The sequence below is a fragment of the Heloderma suspectum genome, chromosome 1, assembly GCF_057233095.1.
Source record: "Heloderma suspectum isolate Gila_16-S chromosome 1, 16-S_ref, whole genome shotgun sequence".
In the NCBI taxonomy this organism is placed as follows: Eukaryota; Metazoa; Chordata; class Lepidosauria; order Squamata; family Helodermatidae; genus Heloderma; species Heloderma suspectum.
The window spans coordinates 73,287,668-73,296,603 of NC_139458.1; the positions used below are offsets into that span (position 1 = coordinate 73,287,668).

The window sequence follows — 8,936 nt, forward strand, 5'->3', positions numbered from 1 at the left end:
GTGTCATGGTGATTTACGCTGTTGCGAGCACAGTGGCATGTGTTTGTGTCTGCCGATGTAGTGAGGTAGGGTGATGTCTTGAGGCCATTCTGCTATCACCATATACAGAAAGGCTGTGATGCACCAAGCTCTGATTGGTGTGTCAGCAATGTTGTCATTGGTGGTGTGTGCATGTATGCCTGCACATGTGTATCAGTGTCACTATGTTTTCTGGAGTTTAAAGCAATAACTGTTTCCCAACTACTTTTCTGCTGAAAGCACACAGGATCCAGACCACACCGTGCTAACATGACACTAACATTACCAGGCTGCTATGCAGCAGAACCACTGGAAAGCTGTTTTATTATCACTGCTTTACTGTGATTTGTATTTTATGTTTTTAATTTACCTGTACACTACCCAGGAAACTTTGGTTACTGGGCAAATTAATAAATAAATACAGAAATGGCTCTGCCCATGACTTAGTACTGCACTTTAAGGTATGTTAGATTTGTGTTAGTTGTTTTACAACAAATAATATTACCACAGTTGCTCTGATTTGGAGCCAATATCGCCTTAATGACTCTTGTTTGCCCATTAATGAGGGACACAAGAAATTCATTCTTTGCATTCACTGAAACCACAGACAGAAGATAATGCAAGACTGCAAGAATTAAATAATAATTTTTCATCTTGGATTGTACTGACTTTGCTTGACCTCCACATAGAGGAGTGTGAAAGAGCCACATATACTATTTATAGCCATGATTTCAGATGTCTGTAGCACCGACTGCATTTATGGATGACTACTCAAACATGTCTAACCAGCCAGCAGATCTTTGTGTACTATTCTTTTAGTATTCTCAATATTTAATAATGGCTGGTTGGTGAAGATATTGCGCTCTCTTAAAAAGAACAGAAGAATAACAAGCCTAAAAGTAGGAACCTGTAAAGCTATTTGGAGGGAGATTACTTTCTTTTAACCTATTAGGAAAGGAAATACTGCAGCCACCTTTACAAAACAAATAAATGGTATAACAAACACTGCATTATATGCTGGCTAATTCAATTACTGTAATTGGTACTAAAGAACGCAGCCAGGATCCAAAGAACTACGTCAGGTGTGTCCAATGCCTTGCAGAAGCCCAGCAGGAGTTCTGTTTCTTCCTTTGAATGCAAGATTCCCATACTACAACAGAAATGGCTTTTGAAAACTTACCTCACTTTCAATTGTGGTTTGCCATGTGGCATAGGAATCTGTTGTTTGAGAGACACAAGCCCAAAGTTCCTTTGCACATGCACAACCAAAATTGCACAATTCTTTGGATTCCAGCCTCCGTATCCAATACCTGTATTGAAGCATCAGTACTATTGCCATCTCCACACTGAATCTGCCACAAAGAAGTTATTTTTAAAACCCATATCACCCTTGAGAAGGAAGGGTGTTTGTTTTTTACTTCCGTAAGTAGAACTAATTTTTCTTCTTTGTGTCGCTTGCTGCTAGGTTAGTAGTAGCATCTTCCACATTACCACTGTGTCATACAGCAGGAGACAGGAATATACCCACATCTTACCCACTTTTGCTGACCAAAACATCTGTGTTGAATGACATTTCATTGCCCAATAATGTAAACAAGCCACATCAGGTCAGTGTAATGCTCATGTGTCTGAAGAAACCCTTGCCTCAACTCCTTCCTCACCACAGGAACTTATGCTACTTAGAAGGCAGTGAGGATGTACTATCCTAAGGGCTATATGAATTGTGATTAATGTTAGATTTAGTCAAATAGGCTTGGATCCAGATTGTCCTTCCATGAATGGAAGGGCTCCTTCTGTTTGTGAAAGGGCCTTTGATCCAGCAGAGGCTCCCACTAAGAAAAGTGGGGGAGCCAATTTTGCTGATTCAATCTTTCCACTGCAGCCCTCTGCATGATCTCCAGTGCTGTTCAATGGGTTCCCCAACCCTCTGGAGCAGATGGGGGGTGGGGACACAAGAAGAATCAGTGAAAATCGCCACACACACACCCTTCCACTACCAGGAGCATCCCATGAGGGAAGTTCTGCTCATGGGATCTCAGGGTCCAAGCTACAGAATTGCGGGTGGGGGGAATCCTATTACTGAAAAATATTGTCATCCAGTATATTAATTTTTTGTTTGAATCAACACACCAGCACTAGCAGAACATTTAAAAAGATATATTTCTAAATAAATATCAATTTTATTTATTTATTTATTTATTATATTTCTATACGACCCAATAGCCAAAGCTCTCTGCAAGTAAAACCATAAAATACAACATAAGGTATAATATAAAAGTTTAAAAGGGTAAAACTACAGTATAATATAGAAGTAAAAACCAAAATAAAACCTAGCAGCAATGGAAAAATTTAAATCTGTTGCTGTATTTTAAAACAGAAACTGCAAGATTAAAATGCCTGGGAAAATAAAAAGGTCTCCACCTGGCGCCAGAAAGAGCACAATGTAGGCGGCAGGTGAGCCACACTGGAAAGCTCACTCCACAACCAAGGTGCCACAGTAAAAAAGGCCCTCTTCTTAGTAGCCACCCACTTCATTTCCTTTGGTGCAAGCTCCCAGAGAAGAACTGCTAAGGACGATCTTAGGGTCCAGGCAGGTATATATGGGAGGAGACGATCCTTCAGGTAACCTGGCCCCAAGCCTTCTATGGCTTTGAACGTTAATCCCAGCACTTTGAATCAGGGCTGTGCAAATGGAAAAGTACTTGCATAATATGATCATGTTGGCCAATCCCTGTTAACAATCTCGCTGCCTTATTTTGGACCAGCTAAGGCAAAAAGAAAAGGGGACGGCAGAGGATGAGATGGCTAGATAGCATCACCAATGCAATGAGTTTGAACCTGAGCACACTCCGGGACAGAGCGGAGGACAGGAAGGCCTGGCGTGCTATGGTCCATGGGGTCATGAAGAGCTGGACATGACTGAACGACTGAACAACAACAACAAAGTTTCTTGACTGTTTTCAACGGTAGTCCCATGTATAACACATTGCAGTAATCCAGATGAGAGGTTATCAGAGCATGGATAACTTTACCTAGGCTATCTCAAATCAGTATAAAGTGCCCCAAATGTTACCAGGTGGAAAAAAAACAGGATAATTTTTCTGAATGAGAGTCAAATATTACTTAACACTATCATCTTTCATTTTAATTAAAAATCAGCAATATAAGAACAATACCGACATTCTTTATAATTACCCAAAGCTGACTACCAAAAGAGCTATGCTCTTGTCTGGTTAAGTGGTCCTGGACAAAGCCTCTCTATCAGAAAAACAAGGAATAAATCAATGTACTGCATAGTTTATGTCAAGCGATTGTAACAGCCATTGCTTTCTGTTTGCAACTTGTAATTTTTTTATTCTCTATAAAAATAACTTCTATTTCTGTATTTTTAGTAAGGTACATATAAACAGTCATCTACATCCTATGTTACACAAGTAACTTCTGCTCACACAATAGAACTTTCCTTTCCCTTCCTCTCCCCTGCAATTCACCCCCCCCCCAAATCTGCCCCAGAGCACCCACCAACCCTCTGGAGGAGATATAATGGGGCTGCAGTAGATTAGAAGAATCCATTCCACCAGCAGATGTAGTGGACATGCACGGGGCTACAGAACAGTGGGGAAATCCATTCCACCAGCTGTTGTATACAAACTAGTATATTTAGAACAAACTGATTGCAGCAGTCAGATTAAAGTTTTTTGTCCGCTCAGAGCTATGAACACATACAGCTAGAATTAGACAATTGCAAGCCAACAGCAATTCTTATCAGACTACAGTCTAGAAGTACCTAACCAAGATTTAATTTTATGAGATGGCCTATTAAGTACCAAACATATATTCTTCATATGTTGCCAGCCTAGGAAATGTTTTACTGTTTTAATACTAATTAGGATGCAGTGTACACTTGTTTATTCTAACAGTTCTGAAAGTGTAAGGAGAGCATCCCTAAGGAGGCAGTGGTAAGGAGGTGCAAGCGCCAACCTTACCTTCACACCAACTTCATTTTGTGCAAGTTCAACTTGACTGGGTTAAAAGACACCCAGCACTCCCATTGTTCAGAATCAGCACCAATAGCCACATGCGTGCACACGCGCGCACACACAAACAAAAGTATAGCCCAGGGAAGCAATGCAACGTATCACTGATTTTCCATTATGCTTTTTACTACTTCAATCTCTCTTCCAAAGAGCTTCAAAGCTCTTCATGGGTCTTTCTGGTCAGGCTCCCTTGCTTTTTCTGATCCCTAACAGAATGAGCAATGCCAAATGAGTAGCCTCCTCTGGTTATGACAAAGTTTTTTTTCTTTTGACTTGGGACATGTCTTGCATAGGAGCTTCCTCCACCACCCACATCAACACATTGCCAATGAATACCAACATAACCTCATAGGGTGATATGAGACAGGGCTCAGCCTCAAACGTTTAAAGTCAGAATCCCAGTTAAAATATGTAGAAACAGCCACAGCAATTAATAACTGCAGCCATCCACAAACATACACATTCAGGAGAAAGGCTTCCTGGTTTGGGGACATAGCTTACAGGACACTCAACTCCTGGCATGTCTCACTTATAAGTACCAAGAATTTGTGCAAAGGTGGTCTAATATGGTGCAGAATATGTTGCAGCAACATCAGTTCTTCCATTATGGGAATTGGACAATCAACGTTTAGCTGCAGTTCCTCACATCTGCTATGTATACAAGTGATGCAGCCACATAAGCACAGGTGAAGCACTGTATGGCCCTGACAAACCTCTCCCCCTACAAATATATAACTTCTTTCAGAAGTGTTTCTAGGAATGCTAAATAAAAACAAAATTTACAAACCCATGCTCCAGAATATTTATAACTGGATTAAATGGGATTACCTGAAAGATCACCTCTTCCCACATATACGTACCTGGACCTTAAGATCTTCAGAAGTCCCTCTCCATCCCTGCCAAATTAAACATGATGGGTGGTTACTAGACAGAAGGCCTTTTTCAGTGGTGGAACCCCAACTGTGGAATAACCTCCTCAGAGAAGCTCACATGGTATCCACATAATGATAGTTTCAGCACCAGGTGAAAGCCTTTTTATTTTCCCAGGCATTCAAGGGTGCAATCCTTTGCATGTTTAGACAGAAAAAAGTCCTACAACTCCCAGCATTCCGTGGCCAGTATGGCTGGCTGGGGAATGCTGGGAGTTACAGGACTTTGTCTAAACTTGCATAGGATTGCACCCTTAATCTTAAAACCTTTTAGTTTCTTTAGCTCTATTGGATTAATATTTTGCTGGTGGTGATTTTAAATTTAGATTTAAATGGTGGTTGTTTTATTCTGTTTTGGCTTTTTCACTTGTTTAATCTTTATGGTTTTAAATTTTCTTTTTAACCACCCAGAGAATATCAGTTATTGGGTGGTACACAAATATTATAAATAAAATAAATAAATAAATAAATAAATTATAGACTCCAATAAATTACCGATTCTTTAAATATGCCTCCAGCACATAAGAATGTTTAGTGAAAATACAATATGATGTCAGCAAACTCAAGTAGTGCCCAAAAGGTTCCCATTCTCTTTCTCCACTGAAGTGCTTTTCTGTCATTACAAGTTTCAACACAGCAAGTGACTGGACAAAAAACAACAAGTGCTCTAGATGACACAATATATAAAATATACTGGAAACATTATTTTTAAAAGTTACAGGCCCTTTCAAACATTCAGTTCAGCCTGGTAATTCATTCTATACTTCCTTACCAAGACATTTTCAAGGTGCAATTTTAAGACAGTGATTTGCGAAATTAAGTATTGCTCTATGTCATTTTACACAATTTAGGCTGTAACCCTATTTACCTAAGAGTAATCACAATTTAACTCAATGGGACTGACTTTTGCGTAAGCATCAATAAGAAAAAGCATGTCAAACATCAAGACCATGCTAAGTGAAAAAAAATCTGACATGTATGGAATGTATCCAATTATGTCTGCCCACCAATGGAATAGCATCTATCAGCAGAACAGATTCTCTCCTCCACACTCCCATATCAGCTTCAGAAGGTTTGGGGATTCCCTAGATTGGGGCGGGGGGAGGAGGGAAGGAAAAGTTATGTTGTGCAACATTGGAAGTCACCCATTATAATCTTGACGTGCACTAATCAGTTAAAACATTATCTGCATAGATAGGGTTTGTAAAGACCTATGCCTAATGCAGTGCATACAACTGATGGGAGTCATTTTCACTCCAACTGTTTGAGAGACTAAAACCAAGTCACTAAAGAATTCATTGTTCCTTACAAACCTCACCCCTATAATCAATAAGGCTATGGCCACAGCTCTTTTCAGAATCAGAACAAGTTCCCCTCCCTCCCTCAAATAAAAGCATTTTTAAATCAACTTATCTGCACATGATATTACCCTTCAATGACTAGTCTGACAGATCTAAGATATATCTTGAATGCTATTAACAGAAAATACTCATCTCAAAACATACGGTTTTGATCGACATTTCTAAACCCACTCCTATTGCTTGATACACATGCTGATGGTTAGGAGCCACTGATCACCATCCTCTTGGTGTTTTATAGGAGAAAGAGCATTCATTGTAACCATGCCTCTAGCAGATTTTTCCTACTCTCATTGGTGGCAGTTGATCATTTTAACAATACCTAGGATAGGAGTATCTCTCTCGCTTCTAAAAGAAAAACTACTTATCTGTATTCATATCTTCATGCAATTGCTGATAGCAGCAGCAATATTTAGCCTCAGCCTCCATCTGCCTCCATACTAGAGCATATTTGTATGAGTAATGGAAACTCAGAAGCATCAACATTAGCAGATTTACAAGTCAAGCAGTCTAGTATCCACTTCTTGTTCGTTCTCATCAGTAAGTGAAAGCTAGGCTGAAACAGGCAGACGGGGGACCTTAGAATCTATCCCTGACTTAGATGAAATAGGCAAACAGCTCTTCCACACACCCGCAGAAACCATAATATTTTTACAGCAACATCGTTCAGAAACTGCTGGACCATCGCCTACAATCTCATCGGTTCGAGACAGCAAACTTCTTCTACGATCCACCTCACCACTGCTCCATTACCGCACACGCACAAGAAACAGCAGCTATCCGGCGCCCCAACGCTGCAAGGCGAATTCGGGGGTCTGACGGGCAGACGAACCAGCTAAAAGGGCTTGGCGGAGCCCAGCCAGATCCTCTCCTGGGCAAAACCCGACGCTTTTTTTATGCAGCATCCCCGCCCCCTTCTGTCCCCGCATGTAAAAATGGAATAACGACCCAAGAGACGAGATTATGGGTGGCTACTACTCCTGCCCTGAAGGTTATCCTCCTCGTCTCCTTTACAGCCCTCGGATTCCAGAAGCCACCGCCGCTCCCGTCGCCTCCGCTCCCTCCCTCCCCGATTAGTACCACAGAAAACGCATCCCCGCTGATGCTCCCGCTCCAAGGATGGCGAGGCAAAGAAGGGCCCGTCAACCTCAAGTATCTCTGAAGCATCCCCAACATCGGGCGGGCCAGCAGCCCTTGTGCGGCCCGGCCGTAGAAGCGGCCTCCCTCTCTCTCTGGCCGAAGGGATGCGATACTGGATGGCAGCGACGCCCCCCCTTCACCAAGGCAAACCCCAATCAATGCCCCCCCCCCCGTCGCCCCGGTTCCCCTTAGCCTGATGAGAACACAGCCTTACCTGGAACGCGGCCGGCGCTCCTTCCTCCTTCCCCTGCGAGCGAAGGGGCCGACACGGGGCGAACTCTTCTTCTCAGGCGCCTCCGAGGAAAAGAAGGGGGGGAAGAATATTATCGCGGCGCCCCCCGGTTCAGCCCTACGCAGCCCAGCGGCGGGCTCCTGCCCATGGCTTGCGAGCAAGCGGCGCCGCCGTAGTCGTCGTCGCCGCCGTCTCTATGGTGACTGCGGGGCCGGGCCGGGCCGGGCTAGGCTTCGAAGAAGCCTGAAGGAACACGAGCTGGCGGGTGGGGTCGCTAACGGGGAGGGGAGGGGCGAAAGAGGCAATCAGCGGACGCCTCAGCAGCCCTCGCCGAACGGCCGTTGTCTCTATCCCTGCAGGGTTAACCGCTTCGCCGCCGCCGTTGCCTCAGCTGCAGTCCCCACAGGACGCGACGTCTCACTACCTCCACAACAAGCCCCCGCCTTTTCTCTCGCCCTCCATCCAAGCGGTAGGGAGCCAGCTATCCCCACCTCCCCGGCCCCAATAACACCCGCCTACCCTTCCGATACCCTGAACTGTTATTGGGTCGTTGGCGAGCAACCGGTTAGCAGATTGGACAGCGATTCTCTCAATCATTCCGGCAGGCGGCCGTATCTTAGAAACGCCGCTGTCCTCACGTTTGCTTATGAGGCGAACTCATGGTTTGTTCGTATCGCGCTGCTCTGAAAAGAATTCTGGGAATTGTAGTTTTGCCCGACCGTTGTCAGAAAGGGTCTTCAACGGTTTCCCAAAGGGTGGGTTGCAAGGTACGGATGTCTGGGTTGTGGGGTATGACGGATGAACGTTGACGCTGTCTTCCCCGCGGGTTTACCATCTTTTTTAATCCTGAAGTGCTGAAGCACACTGTGATGGAAGCACATTATTTCCCCGTAACAAAAGGAAAGTATTCCCATCTCAGATTAAGGCAGCAGAGAGCACTGAGCTGGGAAATGCGGCAACGAACAGAAACTACTTGAGTGGGATATTGAGTAAAAAGTGTAAGAAGTGTTAAGGCACTTAACCTCCAATAGGGTCCAAGGTTGCTGTGAGACCTCAGAGAAATTATCTTGGGGTCAGCTCTTTAAAAACAAGGCAGTGACAATTTTTTTTAAAACCCATCACAAATTGAATTAGAGAAATTAATAGGAAAGGGGCCAAAACCAAAATTACCTCACGTTTCTCCATATTTTTGTGGAGGCAAAATGTACCTAAACAAATCCGA

General features: G+C 43.4%; 1 protein-coding gene across 2 annotated transcripts in view; it reads right to left on the reverse strand.

Moving 5' to 3' along the window:
• The window catches only part of TTBK2 (tau tubulin kinase 2), a 121,113-nt gene extending 112,978 nt beyond the window's left edge, over positions 1-8,135 (reverse strand). For both annotated transcript variants that reach the window (XM_084847590.1, XM_084847581.1), the window contains exon 1: positions 7,697-8,135. The gene's annotated coding sequence lies outside the window, so the exon portion shown is untranslated. The remainder of the gene's footprint in view (positions 1-7,696) is intronic.
• Between the last annotated feature and the right edge of the window lie 801 nt (positions 8,136-8,936).